This window comes from Ornithorhynchus anatinus, chromosome 2 (genome assembly GCF_004115215.2).
Source record: "Ornithorhynchus anatinus isolate Pmale09 chromosome 2, mOrnAna1.pri.v4, whole genome shotgun sequence".
Taxonomy (NCBI): domain Eukaryota; kingdom Metazoa; phylum Chordata; class Mammalia; order Monotremata; family Ornithorhynchidae; genus Ornithorhynchus; species Ornithorhynchus anatinus.
Window position 1 is genome coordinate 42,654,445 of NC_041729.1, and position 22,829 is coordinate 42,677,273.

Below are 22,829 nucleotides of genomic sequence, written 5' to 3' on the forward strand. Positions count from 1 at the left end.
GCCCACGTGGGACAACCTGATTACCTTGTATCTACCTCAGCGCTTAGAACAGTGCTTGGCACATAATAAGCATCTAACAAATACCAACACCATCATCAACTCAGCCCAAACCCCTCCAAAAAAAACTGCCATGATAGTTTTCTTTCTATATGTTTCCAGAATTCTGGCATTTCTTCCTTCAGAATCTGTGTCCTAGTTATGCTGGAGATCTTCTGACCTCAGAATCCTTTTTATTTATGACAGAAAAATCATTTCCATGGCAACACATTATAAAGCAGCAGCTTCAAGATTACAATTTCCCAAGAAATGAAGAGAGAGAATGGAATTTTTTTTTTTACCATCTAATAGCAATTTCTCTAACCCAGCTATCATAGGCCAACAAAATCGTAATCTACCTGTGTGGTCAGAGCAGGCTGGTAGGAATTGAGCTGAGAGATATACAAGGAGGGATAGAAACAAATAGGATGGAAGTCTAGCTTGCGGGAGGATTGACCATTGTTGCTATGAATTTGCATTGCACCTTTCAAAGTGTTTTAAGCCCTTAATTGACATTGCTTGATAAACATCCTTGGGAAGGAGGAAGAATAAGGTGTTATCATATTTCTAAGTTAATAATGTTGGTATTTGTTAAGCGCTTACTATGTGCCGAGCACTGTTCTAAGCGCTGGGGGAGATACAGGGTAATCAGGTTGTCCCACGTGAGGCTCACAGTCAATCCCCATTTTACAGATGAGGGAACTGAGGCACAGAGAAGTTAAGTGACTTGCCCACAGTCACACAGCTGACAAGTGGCAGAGCCGGGAGTCGAACTCATGACCTCTGACTCTGAAGCCCAGGCTCTTTTCCACTGAGCTACGCTGCTTCCCATAGGCAAGTGAGTCCAGAGAGGTTAAGTCACTGTCCCATGGTCAATCAATCAATCAATCAATAAATCAGTGTTATTTTCTGAGCATTTACTTTGTGCCAAATACTATACTAAGTGCCTGGGAGGGTACAATACAGTTGGTAGACATGTAACATATAAGTGGGGAAAAAGTCAGGCCTTTCTTCCCACCATTCAATGATGTGTGAGGATAATGATGGGGGGGAGGGTAGGTGGGATCGCTTGGTAAGAATGGGGTTTCCAAGATAAAAAAAAAGAGCTACACAAAGTCAGTCAATCAACAGAGAAAGAGACAGCATTTGCTGGAGGCGAGCCCTACTTGCATCTAATTACTTTTAATGTATTCTCAGGTATAGCTCAATTAGCAGCAGGCCAGTTTACTGCGCTGGCAGGGAACTCATTTGTTTACGGAATAGCTGTTGGGGTATTACCACCCCACTGAGCCCATTTTGTAATTATCACTATTGCCACTTAAAGTCACCCATCCAGGCTGTTAGTAGGTGGATGTTGCTATCAGGTGAAACCAACAGGCAGCTTAGCTGAGCTAGTGTAGCAAACCCTGAGCCAGCGGAGCACATTGGAGGGGCTCAGTTACATGGATCACTTAGGTTTAATGGGAATGGGCACATCTTTCATGCCCTGATCTCAAAGGGCTTTAGAAATGTGAGCTCCCCAAAGCTGACTGTGCCTCTGGGTGGTGAGCACTTGAAAGAGTTGAAGTTATTTTATTTTGTCTCCCTGGGGTCCATCCTAGTATGTTGGATTTGGAATCCCTTGCTAAACTTCCTTCTTAGAAGAAGAGGTAAGTGATCTCAGTTCCTTGGAGACCATAATATCAATCACATTTATTAAGTGTTTACTGAGTGCACACTGCTGTACTAACATTTGGGAGAGTGTAATATAACTGAGTTGGTAGACATGCTCTTTCCAGAAATTACTTTGGAACTATTACCTGAAAGAGGGAATTTTTTTTTTTGCACATGGCCGTTCACCTTTTCCTTATTACTTCTACTTTCTACTCTTGATTGAGCATTTAAAAGTCACAATCTATAGAGAGTGGTCTGGATGTTCTGGGGAGATATTTGAAGTTGGGAAATGTGGCTATCTCTGCAGGTTGCCCTCTGGATAGTTCAGCCCTCAAATACCCACAGTCTTCAGTTATCTGGATGCCTTAGGAAGATTATGGGGTGTCCTTTGGATTGGAGTCAAGTGTCCTCTCAGGTCTGGATAACTATGTGTTAGAGGCTTATTCTGTGTTGTGTATGTGTTGCTATTTTAACGTGCACCTCTTTAGGGGACAGGGACCATGCTGCGTGTTTGCTCAGTTCGGCTTGTGGGGCTTAGTTGGTATTCAATCCCAACTCTAAATCTACTGAGAGTTGAGGAACCAGGTCAGTGGGACAGCATTCTGCTCCAAGCGCTTCAAATGGATTAAGCAGTTGCAAGATGTGCCAGTGTGGGGAGGTATAATCCTAGCTCTGCGGTGCAGTATGCCCCAGGGGCAAGTTATTTAACCTTTCTTGGTCTCTGTTGTTTCTTCTATTAAATGGGTGGGGGCTTCCCCCCCACCCCTTTTTACATCTCATCTGGTCCCTGATATTGCACAGGGCTACAGTAGTGTAGTAAAGTGGTGAGAAAGCCCTTTGAAAGTAAGAGGTGCTCTGTTTTCCTACAGTGTCCTACCTCTACCCAAATTTCTTTCTCCTGACAGCTTTTCTTCCATGGCTGTTGCTGACCATCTTGTCTTGAGCAAGGAACTTGCAAGATGAGGCAGCCCTGGGTAATATTAGGAGCTGTGGATAACTGCAAGAGTTGCTTTCCCAGCAGATATTTCTGAACTAATTCCTGGATCTCTTTAATCGGGGTTCCTTTCCCACCCAAACACCTGGGCCACTGAGGCCACTAAACGTTTCCCTCCGTGGTGGGAAGGAACTCCACCTTGAAGGTTTTGGGTGGAGGGGACAGGGAAGAGTCTCCTTTCAACTGTTCAGTGGTTCAGACTTGAACTTGAAGATGTTTGTTTTTGCTGACCCAGCCCTTCCGTCCTGGTTAATGGGCAACTTTGAAACCCTCCTGTCTGTCCACTACTGTTTGATTTCCATTTCAAAGGCAGGGCAGGCTTTTTCGATCCCCGGTCAGTCCAAGGGAAGGAGGTGACACAGTGGGGTGGGAAACCAAGGCGAGTCAACATCTCCCCACAACCCTGGAGAGCACCTGGCCATCTGGGATCATCTTGAACGAAGCAGAGGATGTTGGCTAACCTTGCCGTAGAAGGACAGATCCGGGCAAAAGGCATAGATATAGTAACGGCCCTGTCTTCTGTGATTTACACTTGTTTTCCTTTGGCTTCCTGTTTTCCTGACTCGCTGCAGCTGTGCACTAAAGGTGGGCGCTGCAAACTTGAGCAGGAGAACCCAAAATAACCCACCGTCGCCTGGCCTTCCCCACCCCATTTGCCACTGCTCTTTACTTAACAAGTTTCTGCAGTTGGGTAAAGAGGCCGGAAGAGAGCATTGTCATAAACTGGAGCGCTCGGGGCAGAGCAAGTTCACTGACGGAGGGAGTCCTCTCACAGGCCAGACGGCATGGGACACGGTTTCTGCACTCACCCACATACCTGACCCTCTGCTAGGAGGCCGACGCATTCCATGTGGAGAAAGAGGAAATTGTTGAGTGGACGGGGTCACGCTGCCTCCCTGTTTGGCTAAGGTGTTGGGTTGCCTTGCCTATTGTTTGCTGACCAAAGGCGAAGAAATATGGGTTGCTCCTCCGAGGGAGGCGGCAGCTAGAAAACTTGCAAACGGATGTGATGGCCGAGGGGGTGACTCCTCTCTGCACAGAGGCAGTGAAGCTTCCATCCCAAACAGCTCCCACGAGTCTGGAAGGCCATCGTGGCTTAGCAGGGCTTTTTAAGGGATGTCTGAGAGGGCTTCTAATCTCTTACATCTTCTGTTTGCCCACTTGTAAGCTTTGGGTTGTGTTCCTGGGTAAACTTGCTTAACTCTGGTTCGTGAAATGGAATGATCAGAGCCTAGCCTTTTTTCTCTTTTTTTCTTTTTCCCTCCTATCTCCCCACAGCACTGTCTTAGCCCCTCCTGTGAAACTGAAACCCTTGCCCTGTTCAAGTTTTGCGAGGGGAACAAAACCTTTTATCTAAAGGAGGGGAAGAAGGCAGATTCTTTTTCTAGTATGCCTTGGGGGTGAAGACATTTTTGCAAGTGTCGTGTGGAAACCTCATCAATCCGTATTTATCCATCAGAACTGAATGCCCGAGTTGTTTGAGAAGCTGTGTATTCTAGTGGAAAGAATTCACAACTAGGGGCAGGAGACCTGGCCTCTAATCCTGGCTGTGTACTCCCTTAGGTGTTTTAATGCTCACCCCAGCCCCAAGGTACGCATGTAAATATTTCTTTGTCTTGCATTTTCACCTATCCCTAATAATAATAATAACAACAACAATCGTGGTATTTAAGCACTAAGTGCTAAGCGTTTGAAGTAAATAAAAGGTAATTAGGTTGGACACAGTCCCTGCCCCACATTAACCCCCCTTTCACAGATGAGGTAACTGAGGCAGAGAAGTGAAGTGACTGGCCCAGGGTCACACAGCAAGCATGTGACAGAGCTGGGATTCCAACCCACATCCTCTGACTCCCGGTCCCATGTTTGTTCCACTAGACCTTGTTGCTTCCTCCACCTGTAGACTTTTAGATTCTTATGAATAGCGATTGCATCTACAATGTCTGTTGTATTGAACTTTCCCATGTGCTAGTACAGTGTTCTGCACAGATTAGGTGTTCAATAAATACCGTTGATTATGCCACCCGTAACTTTGGTCAAGTCAGTTAACTTTTCAGGGTAAAATGGGGATAAAAATCCCTGCTCTCCCTCCTTCTCAGATTTTGAGCTTCGTGGAAGACAGGGATGGTGTCCAATCTGATTATCCTTCTTAATACAGTGCTTGACACACAAGTACTTTAACAAATGCCATTATTATTAGTGGTTGATGGTATTTTGTTGAGTCATCCACACTTTCTCACCTTGTCCCCTTGTATCCAATGGCTCATGGGAATGGGTGCAAGTCCATGGCCCCAGAACTGAAGATTTCTGAGGCCCCAACTATACCACATGCTAGTATTCTCACATCCCTTGAGAAGCATCAAGGCCCAGTAGACAGAGCAAGGGCCTGGCAGTCAGAAGGACCTAGGTTCTAATTCCGGCTCTGCCACTTGTCTGCTCTGTGACCTTGGGCAAGTCTTCATTTCTCTGTACCTCAGTTACCTCATTAAAATGGGGGTTAAGACTTTGAGCCCCATATGGGAAAAGGACTTTGTCCCACCTGATTACCTTGTATCTACTCCAGTGTTCACTACAGTGCCTGGCACATTGGAAGCACTTAACAAATACCAGTTATTGTTATATTTCTTGGGGAAGGCATTGAATGGCTAAGGGCATGACTCTATTTTCAAGTACAGATTGTGCTAGAGAATCTCTCACATTCATGGATGAAGGCTGCTGTTCCTCGGTTTCGATAATCAGCTTTACAAATTCTGGTTGTTTTTTTTTTCTCCAGAATACTTAAAGGAGTGATTTATTTTAGTCCAATAGCTGACCTCCTGGGTGGCTTGATGTTCTTATCTTGCCTCTGATCACTTTGCAGTTTACTTTCCAGGTCTTTGGCTAGCTTTCCCATCTGCTTTTCTGCTCCTCCTTTTCTCCCCTCATGTGCCCCTACTTCATGGTGCTGTCGGCACCGAAGGTTATACTCTGCCCTCACTTGCATGATATTTGAGGGGTTTTTCTCTCCATTAAAACAAAGCCAGGGAGCCCACATCAATCAGCTTCCTTGTCCTCAACACAACATTCTGCTTCTGTAGAAATGCAATTGTGTAAACAGACATCTCATAATAACGTACTTCTTGGTGATCCCTTTCATCTGCGGATCTAAAAGGGCCTTATAAGCATTAATTAATTAGGTATCCCACAGTGCTGTGAGGAAGGTAGATGGGGATAAAGTCCCACCCACGTGGGAGAGCTGAGGCCCGGAGACATCGGACCTAGGTCATATCCTGAATCGGGAAAGGAAGCATGGAGTTCTGAGTGTCGGGCTTGAAGCACTAGCCCTGTAACATCACCTATCCCATTAATCAATCAATGATATTTGAGTGTTTACTCTGCACAGTGCACTGGACTAAAATCTTAGGAGAGTACAAAACAAAAGCAGAGCATAGTGGATAGAGACCGGGTCTGGGAGTCAGGTCATGGGTTCTAATCCCAGATCTACCACTTGTCTGCTGTGTGGCCTTGGGCAAGTCACTTCACTTCTCTGTGCCTATCTCACCTGTGAAATGAGGATTGAGATCGTGAGCTCCACATGGGACAGGGATGGTGTCCAACCGGATTTGCTTGTGTCCACCCCAGTGCTTAGGTTAGTGCCTGGCACATAGTAAGTGCTTAACAAATACCACAGAGTTAGGAGACATCCCTCTGGACTGTGAGCTTGTTGTGAGTGGGGAATGTATCTGTTGCTATACTCTCCCAAGCACTTAGTACAGTGCTTTGCATGCAGTTAGTGCTCAATAAATACAGTTGAAATAATGATCCCTGCTCACAAGGAGCTTAAAATATAGAGGGAGAGACAGACATTAAAGCAAATTATGGATAAGGGAGGTGAAAAAATTAGGAAGCTCTCAGCAGAGAGCACCTTCAGTCCTTACTTTACAATGTGGCCCTTTTATTTTGAAATAAGATCTAGCTTTTTTAGAGAGGAATGTCCACTACAGTCCCCTTAGAATAGAAATATGACTTAGGAATTCCAGCTGATTATTGCAATAATGCATTTCCTTTGGAAATCACTGGCAGGCTTTAACTAGCTGAGGACTATTGGAGCCTTTGAAATAGTTTTCAAGGCTCTTCCCTACAGATGAAATGGCTGTGGGTAGCCCAAAGTGGCCCGGGCTGTCTCAGAGCTAAAGAATAATGGCACCATGTTTGTTACTTGTTCTTCCCTTGGGATCGCTCCAGTTTCTATCCCTATAACCTTTGCTGCTTTGGGATGCGCAGTGTTTGTCTTGGCAACCTGAACGGCCCATAACTTCACCCCGGGAACCATATTTAGCTTGATCTCTCATTTTGGGATGGGCCCTCTAGCCTGGGAAACACAATTCCTGAATTCGGCCTCTTTCTTTGTGAGGTCAAATTTGGAACAACTGCTTTTCCCGCTGTGCTTTTCCCTCTCCGGGTTGAGTTAGCAGCTAGCCCAGATGTGGAGGATTTCCAGACAAAGGCTCATCGCCCCCTATGGACTGACCACCTTTCAAGTCCCCATTAAGGTGGTTGATACAGCCTTGGTCACCGGTGCCTGTTTCAGGGGCTTGTAAGGAACACAGGGTGTCAGGTGATCAGGCAGTAGACGGCACTATCTCAAATAGGATCACTAAAATTCCTAACTAAATGTGTTTGCGTTCCCTCATACTCTTCCTGTAGAAATAATATGCACCCAGTTTTATTATAATACAGGAATTGCATTGTTGCAGCAAGGCCTAGTGGAATTCATATACTCCACGGGTCTGGGAGTCAGAGGACCTGGATTTGAATCGTCGCTCTTCCATGTGCCTGCTATGTGACCTTGGGCAAGTCATTGAACTTCTTTGTGCCTCAGTTTCCTCAACCGTAAAATGGGGACTCAATACCTGCTCTCCCTTCCTCATAGACTGTGAGCCTCGTGTGGGATGAGAAATGTGTCTGATTAAATTGTGTTTACACCAGGACTTAATACAGTGCTTGGCACATACTAAGCGCTTAACAAATACCGCACTTATTATTCTTATTGCAAAACCAGGCATTGAGGAAAACATGCACTAGGGCATTGACCTGTCCCAACACCACACATGCACAAGAACACAGTCACAAGCAGTTTCTTCCGACAGAGCCACAGGCTGAGATCAAACAGGGTCGAGTTTATGGAAGAACGGTTCCTAACTTCCCAACATTTTGTATGCAAAATGGATAGTGAAAACTCACATGATGGCAGAATGGTATTTATCCTACCACCTGATTTTTTTAGATAAACTCCCGGGTTTACAGGGATTGTCTCCCTTTATTGCTGAATTGTACTTTCCAAGCGCTTAATACAGTGCTCAGCGCACAGTAAGTGCTCAATAAATACGATCGAATGGTGAAAACTGCTTGAAACTGGAGAGTCTTGTCCATGGTCTTGGTATCTACCGTGCTTAGCTATTCATATATCTGTATATTTTGACTGAGGGCAAATAACATTAATTTAGTCTTCTTTTGAATTTAGAGAGCTAATCTGTCCTGCACTTTTTCCTCTGTTTACCCAACAGAAACTCTTACTCTTACATAAGACTGTAAGCACTTTATGGGCAGGGAAGGAGTCTGCTAACTCTAAGCACTTAGTGCTGCACACAGTAAGCACTAAATAAATACCATTTATTGAGTAATTTGCTAACATCATTAGTAGCTAATATTGTTGATTCAGTATTCTCACTTGCAGGGCACTTTAGTAGATATTCTTCTGAGTTGGTATAACAACCCTTTCAGAGATTACACTGAGAAAGGTTCACTAAGACCCTAAGGCTAGGCCTCAAAAGAATAGCTTACTAAATCAAAGTTGATGATCTACCAAATCAGTGGGATTTTATTGAGCCCTTACTGTGTGCAGCACATTGTACTAAGTCCTTGGGAGAGAACAGTACAACAGATTTGGTAGACATGTTCCCAGTCCACAACAAGTTTACAGTCTCATGAGCCAATTGATTGAGACAGAGATTTTTCTTGTCCCATGCTTTGACTGACCTTTCCCATGAGAGTGAAGCAAGGGTATGTAGTAGACCTATTCTATGCCACCTTGCTTGAGCATACGTCAAAGGGCCTGGAAGAAGCTGCTGTCAGAATAAGCTTCTGATTCACTGGGAAACTTTTCAAATGCAACCATCTATGGACGTTGTCAAAATCCTATATCTATAGAGCACACTTACGGGAGCCTAGTTCCGGCTTACTTCCAGCATCTGTTTGGGTGTTTATCAATGAAATTGTCGAACTGTTGCTTCCCTTACCTAAGCAGTCTGGTTCCAGCATCTGAAAATCATTTGTTCCTCAATCCTTGAAGTCTTTATTGTTTCATTTCTTTTACCTCCCATTACTAACTCTGTCCAAGTCTTGCTGTTGTGGCTTTTCTTCTACCTCAAATGCTCTATCTCTGAGTCATGCCTGATTCTGTGGAAGCCCCGGATTGGTATCTCGCGCCCCATACCTTTCTTTCAGATCACATGGGAAAACTCTGGGTGGCCAGTATAACCTTATTGCAATCTATAAGACACAGTTGGTGCATGGCTACTTCGTCACTTCGCCAGTTCTGTCTGCAAGTGTTTTGACTTGAAAGAACTTTATGTAAATGAAGTCTGCAGATGCCAGATCACGTAAGTGAAATTTTCCATGATAAGGGCTTCAGTCTGAATGACTGTAGTGCTGAAATTCTTCCTGCCGCTCCGGCTTGTTGCATACACAGAACAGACTAGGCCATTTGAAGTGCTCAAAACTGCAACCCTTGAAAGACGGTGCAGAGTATTTGCTACCAGAGCTCACACCAGCAGGGCACTGATCCAGGATGGAATTCATTCCACATTTCATACATTTTCTGAATGAGTTATCAAGTTTACTTCCCGTCTGGCCCAGAGAACTGGGCCCTCGGCAGACAGATTATTTCCCACAGAATTTAATGAAGATACCGTGTCAGCAGTGCTATTTTTAACGGGCTGATGCTAAAGGGTCAAGATCTCGATTCGCAAGGCAGAGCTCACGCTCTGAGAAGAAACTCAATACTCCCCCAGAGTTCCAAGGGGCAGCAGACGACTTGGGCATTGAGGAGCCATGTCTACAACCCCTTATGCCACTAGATGAATTCTGAGGAAGAGCGTGAATTGCAAAGCTAGAGTATTCCAAGTTGGGGGCAGGGGAGAGCCCTTAGATTGCCAACCGAGGAGTGTGCAGAGACCAAAGAAGTATCTTCAGCTGTTTTTTACTCCTGGCATTTGTGGGCAGCTCTCGATCTCAATAGTACTGCCTCTGCCCCGCCTCCCCCAGAATTAAGGCCCTTATTGGCATTCCACCACCTATTAGCATTCCTGTTTTCTTCTACTCCCCGGGTACCCAAATGGGACTGACCTGAAAGCACAAGGAAGAAGGTGAAGAGTAGAGGCAGGATGGAAGGAAGAGACTGGCATGGCTCTGTTCACAGCTAACCACATGACCATACTGCACACTGGAAACACTGTCCCAGCAGGAAGAATGATGTGCAACCCATTACTGATCTCTGCAAACAGCCTTGAACCTCAGCTGACAGCTTTTCACTCATCCATCTCCTACCTAACTTCCCTCTTTCAAGTTTCATGTCAATTGGGAGGAAAAAATAATCCGGAATCTCTGCAGCAACTGAAAGCAGAGCTTCAACAAAAAGATGGACTGGGAAAATTCTCCCTCTCTCACCTCTCACTCACCATGATAAATCTCACTTAAGCATTAAATAATGGACGCTTAAAAAGGTAACTGAGCTATGCACTTTGGGTTGGACGAACACCCAATGTGAAGTGTGCTTTGAATGGTATTTTAATATGTAGTCAGGTCCTTCATCCCTAACTATTCTGTTTTGGAAAAAAAAGATAGAAGACAAACTCACAATCTGACTGGTTTTGCACATCCTCCCCTCACCGCCCATCATGTTTGTTTTCCATTTCAAATTCATTGGAGAAATGACAATAACTTTGGAGCAATAATACCTGTTTTTCCTCCTCTTTAGACTGTGAGCCCTTAAGGGACAGGGACTGTGCCCAACCTGATTATTTTATATCTGCCCCATTATCTAAGATTATTATCTAAGATATCTACCCCAGTTCTTAGAATTGAACTTGATATAGTAAGTGCTTTTTTATGGCATTTGTTAACCACTTACTATGTGTCATGCACTGTATTAAGTGTTGGGTTAGATATAATGTAATCAGGTTGGACACTGTCCCTGACCTATATAGGGCTGACAATCTTAATCCCCATTTTACAGATTAGGTCACAGAGAAGTTAAATGTCTTGCCCAAAGTCACCCAGGAGACATGTGGCAGAGCTGGGATTAGAACCCAGGTGCTTAATAAGAACAATAATAATAATATTAATAATATATCTTTAAAAGCCTTTGGAGAGTAAGGGACTGGAAGTCATCTCACCACTGACAAGCAGCCATGGGGCCAAGGAGTAAAAGAAGAGACCCCCTTACAAAATTGAATCCATTCTTCACTTGAATAGGATAAAGATGCCAGAGAGAGGATGTGTCAGATATTAATTCAAATGAACACTGAAACCTGAATCTTGGCCCTTTAAAAATGACTGGCATGGAATTGTTTTTTCAAGATACATAAGTAATTATAATAATGATGGTATTTGTTAAGCTCTTGCTATGTTTCAAGCACTATATTAGGTGCTGGGGTATATATAATATATGCAGATCAGACGCAGTCCCTGTCCTGCCTGAAACTCACAGTCTAGATAAGAGGGAGAACAGGCATTCTATCTCCATTTTATAGTTGAGGGACCCAAGGCACAGAGAAGTGATGTGACTTACCCAAGATGTCACAGCAGACAAGATACAGAGCCCAGATTAGAATCCAGGAGCTCCAACTCCCAGGCCTGTGTTCTTTCCACTAGGCCACACTCCTCCCCTAGGGTATCAGCCTCATAGATATCTGAGTTCCTCTTCTCAAGATTTAGGTGCAGTCTGATTTTCAACAGATATCTAATTTTATTGTTAATTCTTAGCTTTGGGCTGTGGATTGTTTAGCCTCTGACTGGCATCTTCCTAAAGCCCAGGGATGACTGGATAACATATCAACCTTACTAAAGCCCATCTCTGACAACAGCCTGCTAAATTTGATTGTGGGGTTGGCCACTGGTTGGGGATTCCTTCATTTATGGTGCACTGAAAGATATGTAACCTTCAATTTTGTGGTTCCTAGTTCTCAGACTTCATCTCCCAAGGAACTAGGACTAGTAAGGGTTATTTGCCATCTAATAGGTTCTTTCAGTCTATGTTTTCCCCCAAGCTTAAAAAAAAATAATCCTAGTCAGAATATATACCACCAATTCAGGTCTCCATTATTGAGCTAAACTAATCCCTCTTTTTCTGTACATCTAAGACTCCAGGAAATGACTCTCACTTGACCTTTTGGCTCCCCCAAGGTGGAAAGAGAGTTGCTGACTTAATATTAGTCAAGACTTCGAAGACGAACAGTTTCCTCTGCAGTCTGCCTAGAGTTTTAATCACCCCAGCAGTCAAAATGTTCTTCCTTGTGGTCTTCCCCACCCTCTCTTGCTGCAATGCAAACCAGGTTCCTAGCATTTAGACCCTTGGGAATATGGAGAGACCTTGGTGAGCAGCCTCCTGATAATAGTCTCTCATAGATTAGAAGACAATTAATAACACCTTTTGCATTTTACTTAGTGGAAAGAATTTGGGACTGGGATTCATGAGACTTGGGTTCCAGTTTCACATCTGCCACTTACCTGTTGTATTACCTTGGATAAGTCATTTAACTCCTCCAGACCTCAGTTTTCTGATCTGTAAAATGTGGATAAAGTAACCTACTATCCCTCCCCCTTAGACTGTGAGTCTCTTGTGGTTTGGGGACTGTGTCTCTTCTGACAAGCAGGGCTTAGTACAGTGTATGACACTTGGTAAGTGCTTAATAAATACCATCATTATTATAGACTAAAGAGCCTCAACTCCTTTAGCCTTTTCTCATGTGACCTGGTTTCTACTTCTTTAGTGGCTTTTGTTGCTCTTTTATGGACCATCCCCATATGCATATATATATGTATAACATATATAAATCGAGGCAATAACCCAATTTATATAAACTGGGTTACTGTCTTGATTCTCTCCTTCAGTTTGGTCTTCGGAGACTCGGGGAAGCAACATTTCATGACTGAACCTGAAGAAACTACAGCCCATAATTTATCTTGACTGTGTCAAAGATGGGAGAAAAATCTTTGATTTAACCCGCATATAGGAAATGTTGATTTTATTTTATTTTTATAGGGATGAGTTGAAATGGCTTCTACCCAACTCTAGGGATTCAATATCAAGGGTATTGGAAGGAAAAACATCAAAGCTGTGAATCTGAGCACAGGGAAGATATGTACATGTAGAAGCCAAAACCTCTTGGAAGCCAATTTGTTGTGTGCTGCTTCACTGAATGCTTGGAACAAATCCCTCTTCCGTTAAGATGACTCTAGGAAACAGAGCTTCTAATTTGTTTCATCTGTAGCTGCACACCCCACCCACTTATCTCCTGGTCTTCTGGTAATTTGACATTCAGTTTTTCCTTCTTTATTTTATAACACCCAGGGCCCTCTCTAAACCTCATTCTTTGCCTTGCTAAACTGCAAGAGAAACTACCTACTTTGCTCAAGGATTAAGAGAATGGTTTTAAATATAGACTCCACCAACAAAACCCATACAAAAGGTATTTTTGAGGGCCTTGGTTTTTCACTGTTTATCCCTCAAGTCTTTGACAAAAAATATGAGCTATAGAATAAGAAGCAGAGTTGTGTGGCTCCAGGATTCATCCCTGGAGAGTGTTGAGATCCTGCAGTTACACCAAGTTTAAAGCCTCGAGGCATGGGTGCTGGCTTTTGATTTTGAGCCTGAAGTTGCACAGAGGTAGGACTAAGGTCTGAGAATTCAAAATGCTAATAGTCCAGGAATTCACCATTTGGGCACCTTTTCAGCCTCAATTGAAAACTTTTGTATCTTGTCATAGACCTTAAGGTCCAGATCAAAAAGCTATGTGCGCAGTCTACCTCATCACTTCCAAAGAGTTGGCACTCGTGTCTCCAGGTTTGTGAGGAAAAAATAAAGCAATTTCAGTTCAGTATGGTTTGGACAGATGGCTTCTGAAATATTTTTGTTACCACAATTCAATGCCTAAATTGAACCCTTCCTCTTCCCCCTCAAGCCTTCTCCTCTTTCTCACTTTCCCATTGCAGAGGAAACCAATCATCCTCTCCATCTCTGAAACCTGCAAACTTGGCATTAGCCTTGACTTGTCGCTCTCTTTCAAATCCCATATTCATATGTTGCCAAATCCTGTTTGTCTTTCCTCCAAAACATTTCCAGGATTGGCCTCTTCCTCTCTATCTAAAAGACCACCAACTTCTAGTCCAAGCTCTTGTCATATCCTGGTTTTACTACTGCATCAGTCTCCTCTATGGGGCTCCTGCTTCCAGTCTCTGCCTTATTCCACTCTATACTTCAATTCCTATCTAGATTATTTTTCTAAAACATCACTGTGCAAAACTTTCTGCACTCCTCAAAGCCACCAATGGTTACCCATTCCTCCCCATGTCGAACAGAATCTCCTGGCTACTGGATTTAAGGTAATCAATCAGCTCTTTCCCCTCTATTTGTCATCATCAATGGTATTTATTGAGTGCTTCTTTGTGCAGAGCACTATATTAAGAATTTGGGAGATTAAAATATAATGGATTGGTAAACACATTCCCTGCCCACAACGAGTTTCCAATCTAGAGTAGGGGGCAGACAGTAATATAAACGTCTGCGCTCTTCAGACAGCAAGCACTCAAATACCACTGATGATGATATATAATTTATGATATATAATGTATAGATATTTGCATAGATTATGTGGGGCAAATATCAAATGCTCAAAGGTCACAGATCCAAATACAATTTATCCTTACTCTTTTCCCACTATACCCCAGCTCACATTTTCATTCCTCTCACATTAATGTAGTCACTGTATTTCGTTGTCCTCTTTTCCATTTTTTTTAATGGTGTTTATTAAGTGCTTACTCTGTGCCAGGCGCTGTACGAAGAGCTGGGGTAGATACAAGCTAATCAGATTCGACACAATCCATATAGCACATGGGGCTCACAGTCTTAATCCCCATTTTAGAGTTAAGATAACTGAGGCACAGAGGAGCTAAGTGACTTGCCCAAGGTCACTGAGCAGACAAGCAGTGGCTCTGGGATTAGAACTCCTACCTCTTACTCCCACCTGTCCTCTTTCTAAAACTCCCTCCCACTTCAAATCTGACCGAGCAGAGATCTCTGTTTTCTGAAATCACATCTTCTCCTAATGGCCTTTCCTGAAATGATCTCTTATCTTCCCAACCTGCTTCCTCCCCTACTGCCACTTTTAGCACTTCTCTGCCACCTAAGCCTTGGCGAACTCACAAACCACTGGCCTCTCCCCCAGGTCAGAGCACTTCTTTACACATCGTACATATTCATTTACTTAAACACTTAACACACATACGTGTCCCTTTTTGCCGCTTCTTCCTGTCTGGAAATTTTATTTATATTTGTCTTCCTGATTAGATTATATCCTTGAGGGTAAAGATCATGCCTATTCATTGTACTCTCCCAGGCACTTAATATAGTTCTCTACATGCAGAAGACACTCAATAAATACTCTGGATTGATTGGTTGACTCTTTGTGGACCTGGCAAGCTGAGGCCTATCACATGCCAATTCACTGGAAGGCTTGTAGGAGAACTCATTTGGGAACTAGACTTCAGTCAATTAATCAATAGTATTTATTGAACTCTTGGTTTATGCAGAGCTTGGAAGAGTACAGTAGAGTTGGCAGACATAATCCTTGCCGTCAAGCTTAGAGTCTAATGGGGGAGCTAGACATTAAAATGAACGCTTCTACATTGTAAGCTCATTGTGGGCAGATAACGTGTCTACCAAGTGCCGCACTCCCCTAAGTGTTTAGTACAGTGCTCTGCACACAGTACATGCTCAATAAATGCTATTGATGATAACTAGAGATAAGGGAAGCAAATGAGCATAAGGATATGTACCTAAGTACTGTGAGGTTGGGGTTGGAGTGAGTACGTAAATGCTTAGTGGGTGGGGATAAGTGCATGGGTGAGGCAGTAGGAAGGGAAAATAGGCTTGGGGATTCATTATTCAATCATATTTACTGAGTGCTTACTGTATGCAGAACACTGTACTAAGTGGTTGGTAAAGTATCATACAGCAATAATCAATGACATTCTCTCTGCCCACAATGAGCTCACAACCTAGAGGATGAAAGTTTAACCAGGATTATTAGTAATGCTTCTGGATTTTATGTCAGTACTAGATAAAGGAAGACCCTTTCATTCCTACTGTTTCCAAATCCCCTCTCCCACAAATATTTTTGATGTGGGAGATATAAAGAACACAAGGCAACTCAGGGGAATGACTGAATAAGCACTTTTCCTCTCTTACAGGAACTTGCCTTTTTCTCCTTGATTATTACCATCTGCATTTATTAAGTACTTGGGAAGTATTAAGTGCTGGAGTGATTGCAAGATCATCTATTAAGACAGGTGCCCAACCTCTAAGGAGAACTCTGTACATGAGGCCCATTTCTTGAAAAACGACCCCCCCTTCCCCCATTAACCTTTCTTGCTGCTAACGTGACCAGCTCCACCTGGCACTGGAATAAATAATTTGTTTGTCCAATTGCAATTGGAACTTACTCCATTTTGCTTCAGTGAGGCCTCTTGGGGAGGGTTTGAGGCTGGGAATCAGAAGATCCAGGCTTTTTGTTTTTGTTTTTTTTTTTTTGATGGCATAAGGAAAGCACTCACTCTGTTCCAGGTACTTTACTAAGCCCTGGGATAAATACACAATATTCAGGTTGGACCCAGTCCAAGTCCTACATGGGGCTCATGGTCTTAATCCCCATATTACAGATGAGGTAACGAGACACAGAGAAGTTAAGCAATTTGTCCAAGGTCTCACAGTAACCAAATGGCAGAGTCGGGATTAGAACTCAGGTCTTCTGACTCCCAGGCTGGTATTCTTTCCACTAGGCCACATGCTTCTCTAGTCCCAGCTCTGCCACTGGCCTGCCATATAACTTTGGGCAGATTACTTAATCTCCCAGGGCCTCAGTTTCCCCATTTGTAAAATCAGACAGATTTGGAGCCCCGAGTGGGACAGGGACTGCGTGCAAACCCATAACCTTATATCTGCCCCAGTGCTTAGCATAGACTAATGCCAAATAAATATCATTATTATTGTGCTTGAAAGCTAGATCGAAAAGAATACTGTTATTCTTCAGACATTAAAATTAGATCGATTCTTTTTTGAAAAGACATATGCTATGATTTCCTCCTGCACATGGACAACACCTCACTGGTAGTTTAACGTTTCCTGCTTTTTGATAACCACCAAGGGGTAACACAAGAGGACTTGTGAGATGGTTTGGAAAACACATGCCTGCAGCCAGAAAAATGCAGCTGCTTCCTTTTGCTTCTGCAGCGGCCCAAGATGATTTGTTTAATTAGAGAAGTGAATTGTTAGCTTCTGAAAGATAGGATCTTCTCACTTCTTGGAAACCAATATATAAATAGGTGCGCCCGAGCTCAGAACCTGGCGTTTGGAAGCAGTTGAGCAAAGAGGGACAGAGAAGCGGCAGTTTGTTTCTGGCTGGCTAACATTCAGAGATGAATCACTCCTGGGCTTGATATTCCTGTTGCGATAACCAAGGGGATCACCATGTGAGGTCTCTTGGAGGGTTCTGCGAGCTTGAATATGATCGCGTGTAAGTGGGGAGAGGCTTTTTTCTCTGTTCTACCCTGCTTGGAGTTTGAAGCAACTTGGGAGGGCCAGCGAATGAAGGAACTGAAGCTTTCGAGATCCAGAGTGGCTGATGGAGGAATTGGGAGAGGTTCATGGTGGCCTTGTGTCTGGCAGTGACACTCTCCTGAGTCGGCTGTATGTCATGGTAGCATGGCGGGTGGTCAGTTCCGGGGTCATTTCAGTAGGGTTTTGTGGGGATCGAGAGACATGACTGGTTTCTATTGAGCTCCGCTGACTTGCATTTACCTCTTTTGAGTTTGGGCCACTCAGGGTGGGTTAAGAAGTAAGAGTGATCTTGGGTGCAGCTGAAACTTTCATTCATTCATTCAGTTGTATTTATTGAGTGCTTACTGTGTGCAGAGCACTGTACTAAGCACTTGGAATGTACAATTTGGCAACAGATAGAGACCATCCCTGCCCAACAACAGGCTCACAGTCTAAAAGGGGAGACAGCAAAACAAAACAAGTAGACAGGTATCTTCACTCTTCTCTAGTTCACCTTCTAACTGTACCTTATTCTTGGATCTCCCTCTTCTGACCCTTTGATCACATCATTCCCCTTTCCTGAAACTCCTCCCATCCAACTCCACGGGAGCATAGCCCTCCCCATCTTCAAAATCCTTCTTTACAAAAAAAAAAAATCACAACTTTTAATGGTGTTTAAGTGCTTACTGTATGCCAGGCACTACACTACGAGTTGGGGTAGATACAAGGTAATCAGACTGGGCACAGTCTTTGTCTCACAAGGGCTCATAGTCTAAATCCCCATTTTACAGAGGAGGTAACTGAGGCACAGAGAAGTTAAGTGACTTTCCCAAGGTCACACAGCAGACAAGTGGAGGAGTTGGGATTAGAACCCAGGTCCTTCTGGCTCCCGGGCCTGTGGTTTATCCCCCAGGCCATGCTGCACCTCCACCAGGAAGCCTTCCCTGATTTATTCCTATACTCCAGGAGCCACCCCTACACTTCCTTTCACTTATAGAGAGATATAATAATAATAATGGTATTTGTTAAGCGTTTTCTATGTACCAAGCACTGTTCTGAGAACCAGGTAGATACAAGGTAATCAGGTTGTCCCACGGGGGGCTCACAGTCTTAATCACCATTTTACAGATGAGGTAACTGAGGCATGGAGAAGTTACATGACTTGCCCGAAGTCACAGAGCTGATAGGTGGCAGAGGCAGGATTAGAACCCACAACCGCTGACTCCTAAGCTGGTGTTCTTGCCACTAAGCCATGCTGCTTTTAATTCCATTGAACATCTAGTTACTTATTCTGATTTACTCTAGTATTCGATTCTCTCCTTATCATATTACAGGCTATTTTATCCTTGTTTCTGCTTGCCCAATATTTGTAAAGAAATGTTGTAGGCCCATTTTTCCCTTTAGATGGTAAACTCCTTATGGACAGGGGTCACGTGTTCTGCCTCTGTCATACTCCCCCAAGCACTGAGGACTCAGTAGGTATTTAGCTAGTACTGTCGATTTGCAGGGAAATAATTCCCTATTCTGCTTTTCTGCCCCTTGTCATGAGGCCTGATCTCTGACAGTTGGCCTCCCAGGCACTCTGCTTCCAGAGTCTAAGTGGTTGGGCATCAGAAAGGGGCAAGAATGGGGTCCTACAACTTACCGGGGACCTGGGCTTCCTGGGACCTGATTCTTGGGTTTAAGCTCCTAACCAAACTGATGGAAATTCTGCCCATTGTGATAATTGCAGAATCTCTTCGATTTTTAGCACCTCCCATCTGGAAGGGATCAATCAATGATATTTATTGAGCATTTACTATGTGCAGAGTCCCGTACTAAACGCTTGGGGCAGTACAACGGATGGAAACCTCAGTTTGATTTCTTGAAAACAGGAAAACATGTTCTTGTGGACCAGGATCAGTAGGGATTCAGGAGATCTGGACTCCAGTCAGAGCTCTGCCATGGTCTGCTGTGTGATCTGGAACAAGTCACTTAGCCTCTCTGGGCTTTAATCAATCAAACAATCAATGGTATTTATTGAGATACTTACTGTATGCAGAACACTGTACTAAGCGCTTGGGGGAGTACCCTACAACAGAGTCGGCAGACATGTTTTCTGCTCATAACAAACTTACAGTCTAGTTGGGGAGACAGACGTTCATATACATAAATAATTTAGAAATATGTCCATAAGTGCTGTGGGGCTGAGAGTGGGGTGAATACCTAATGCCCAGAGGGAACAGATCCAAAATTTCTCATCTGTAACTTAGGGATAATAATCAAAAGTATAATATAAATAATATCTGTCACTCTCAACCTCACAGGGATATTAGTCATGGTATTTATTAAACTATAACTAAACAGTATGGCCTATTTGGTCGCTTAGGAGTCAGAGGTCATGGGTTCGAATCTTGGCTCTGCCATTTCTCAGCTGTGTGACTTTGGGCAAGTCACTTAACTTCTCTGTGCCTCAGTTACCTCATCTGTAAAATGGGGATTAAGACTGTGAGCCTCATGTGGGACAACCTGATTACCCTGTATCCACCCCAGTGCTTAGAACAGTGCTCTGCACATAGTAAAGCCCTTAACAAATACCAACATTATTATTATTATTGTTATATTTATCTAGTGCTACTATATGCAGTGTGCTGTACTAAGTGTTTGTGGAGAGAGCATAGTCTTGAGAGTTAGAGGACCTGAGTTCTAATCCCAGCTCCACCAATTCTCTGCTATGTGATCTTGGGCAAATCACTTTATTTTTTTGTGCCTCGGTTACCTCATCTGTAAACTGGGGATTCAGTACATGTTCTCCCGCCTACCCAGCCTGTGAACCCCAAATGAGACCTGATTATCTTGTATCAAACCCAGCTCTCAGTAAAGTGTTTGACACATAGGAAGCACTTAACAAATACTACAATTATTATATATTTAATACCAATTAATTTAAAAAAAGGTATTTAAGCACTTACTGTTTGCTGAGAACAGGAGTAGATACAAATGGGATATTATAAGGATAAAATGAAATCACTGATATGAAAACACTCTGAGAAAAAGTGTTGTATACATACAAGGTACATTCAGTTCTTCTAGAACACACATTTGCACTATGGGTTTCAAATAGAGCAAGATGGCAGAATTAAGGACTGTTCTTCTGATAGCATATAGCAGTTTGGGTACAGCTTGATGGTCGTGCTCACGGGCATAGGGTTGTACAAGGGGTGAGCGTTACATTACGAGTTTTCTTTAACGTGCATTCCACAAGAAACAACCCCAATATTAGAGGAGAAATAGGTGTACTATTAGCATTGTTATTGTAAACTGCAGGCAGGGGACACGGAGCTTTCTCTCAATCAGAACTGGACCTTGGTGGGAACCAATCCTTCTACGGTACGAAGTGTTTAGACAAACATGAGCCTGCTTTGCCTTTCTTGCTTCTTGGTTCCCTCTCTCCAGTGAGAAACTCAAACTCAGTCAGTTTGCATTTTACCTTCTCGAGTGATCATACCAGTACCTATCGAAATCCCCCCCAATTTCATGCTCTTTCGCTGGCTACTGATACCAACCCAAGGACGACGTTCTTTAAGAATTGCTCCATGCATGCTGCAGCTGTTTTGCACCTGGCTCTATGGGAAACTGTGAAATGAGATTTTCTCAAGATTTGGGGGGGAAGAAGGGGGAAATTGACATATTTAAAACAAAAAAAAGATTTATTGCACAGAGTAAATTATGCAAAAATACTCATGCCATTAAATAATTAATGTAGAATGTGATCCAATGAGCTCTCTGTTTCTGATTTTTAGCCTTTAGTAGGGTTTTGCTGATTTTTCTATTAACAAATTGGCAGGTTGAAACATATGGCTACCAGCATGGAAAATCTTCTTGTTCCTCTATGTTCACAGCTTCTGCTGAAGCTGAACTGGGACATTTTAAAAAATGAAGACATCTTTAAACGGGTTTGCTTCTTGAACTTGCATGAAAAATGGCTTGTGTATTCTATCAACTTACCCTACCAGGAGAGCTGTGTGTTTAACTTTGCAGAATTAAGACTGAATGGACTGTGGCATAATTCATTTTCCCATTCACTGCTATTCTCTGCTCTTCTAGTATAGCTCCCATAAGCTTTTTGCAAGAGCCCTAACCTTTTTTCAGATGGAAGCATGGACCCACCAGGAGACCACTACCAGATTCTGAGTGGAAAAACTCCTGACATGAACCCATGACCTTCTGACTCCCAGGCCATGCAGTGCTTAGTACATTGCTCAATAAATATGATTGAACGATATCAGTTTGCCTACTTGGTTCAAATCCCGGCTCTGCCACTTGTCAGCTGTGAGACTTTGGGCAAGTCACTTAACTTCTCTGGGCCTTAGTTACCTCACCTGTAAAATGGGGATTGAGACTGTGAGCCCCACGAGGGACAACCTGATCACTTTGTATCCTCCTAAGTGCTTAGAACAGTGCTTTGCACATAGTAAGTGCTTAACAAACGCCAACATTATTATTAGTTTTTGCAGAGAATTATACTAAGCTCTTGGGCTTGAATACAGTTAGGTTGGAAGATATGATCCCTCCCCTCAAGGAGCTTACGATCCAAAGTAGGGGATCATCACAAAATAATTTACAGATAGGAGGATGAAAAGTCCAAAGTCAGATATATGGAAAAGTGGGTTACTATAACTAGTAGTAGTATGATTATTGTAGGTATCAAGCACTGCTTTAAGTCCTTGGGTAATTACCATTCAGTCATATTTATTGAGCAGTATACTAAGCTTTTGGGAGAGTGCAATATAACGGTAGACACATTGTCCAGGAGGAGCTTACAGTCTAGATGGGGAGACAGACATTAAAGTAGTTAAAGATATGTACTTAAATGCTGTGGAAATGAGGGTGAGGTGATAAAGGATACCAATTCAAGTGCAAGGAGATACAGAAGGAAGAGGGAGTAAGGGAAATAAGGATTTAGTTGGGGAAGACCTTTTGGAAAAGATGTGACTTGAAGGTGGGGAGAATGATCATCTGTTGGATATGAAGACCAGAAGCAGGAGGTGGGTGAGGGGTCAGCAGTGAGTTGGGCAAGATGGAGGTATGGTGAGTAGGTTGGCATTAGAGGAGCAAAGTAAACATGCGGCGTTGTTGTAGGAAATCAATGAATTATGATAGGGAGCAAGGTGATTGAGCACTTTAAACCCATGGGTAAGGAGTTTCTGTTTGATGTAGAGGTGTACGGGCAACCACTGGAGGTTCTTGAAGAGCGGGGATACATGGACTGAGAGTTTTTTCGAACAGTAAAGTGACATCAGAGAGACATATGGA

The 22,829-nt window shown here is 43.3% G+C and overlaps 1 long non-coding RNA gene across 1 annotated transcript in view; it reads left to right on the forward strand.

The window, feature by feature from the left end:
* Positions 1-1,404: 1,404 nt before the first annotated feature.
* Positions 1,405-22,829, forward strand: part of LOC114809180 — an 82,703-nt gene continuing 61,278 nt past the window's right edge. Inside the window, exon 1 of the long non-coding RNA XR_003756951.2 lies at positions 1,405-1,685. This is a non-coding gene — a long non-coding RNA (uncharacterized LOC114809180). The remainder of the gene's footprint in view (positions 1,686-22,829) is intronic.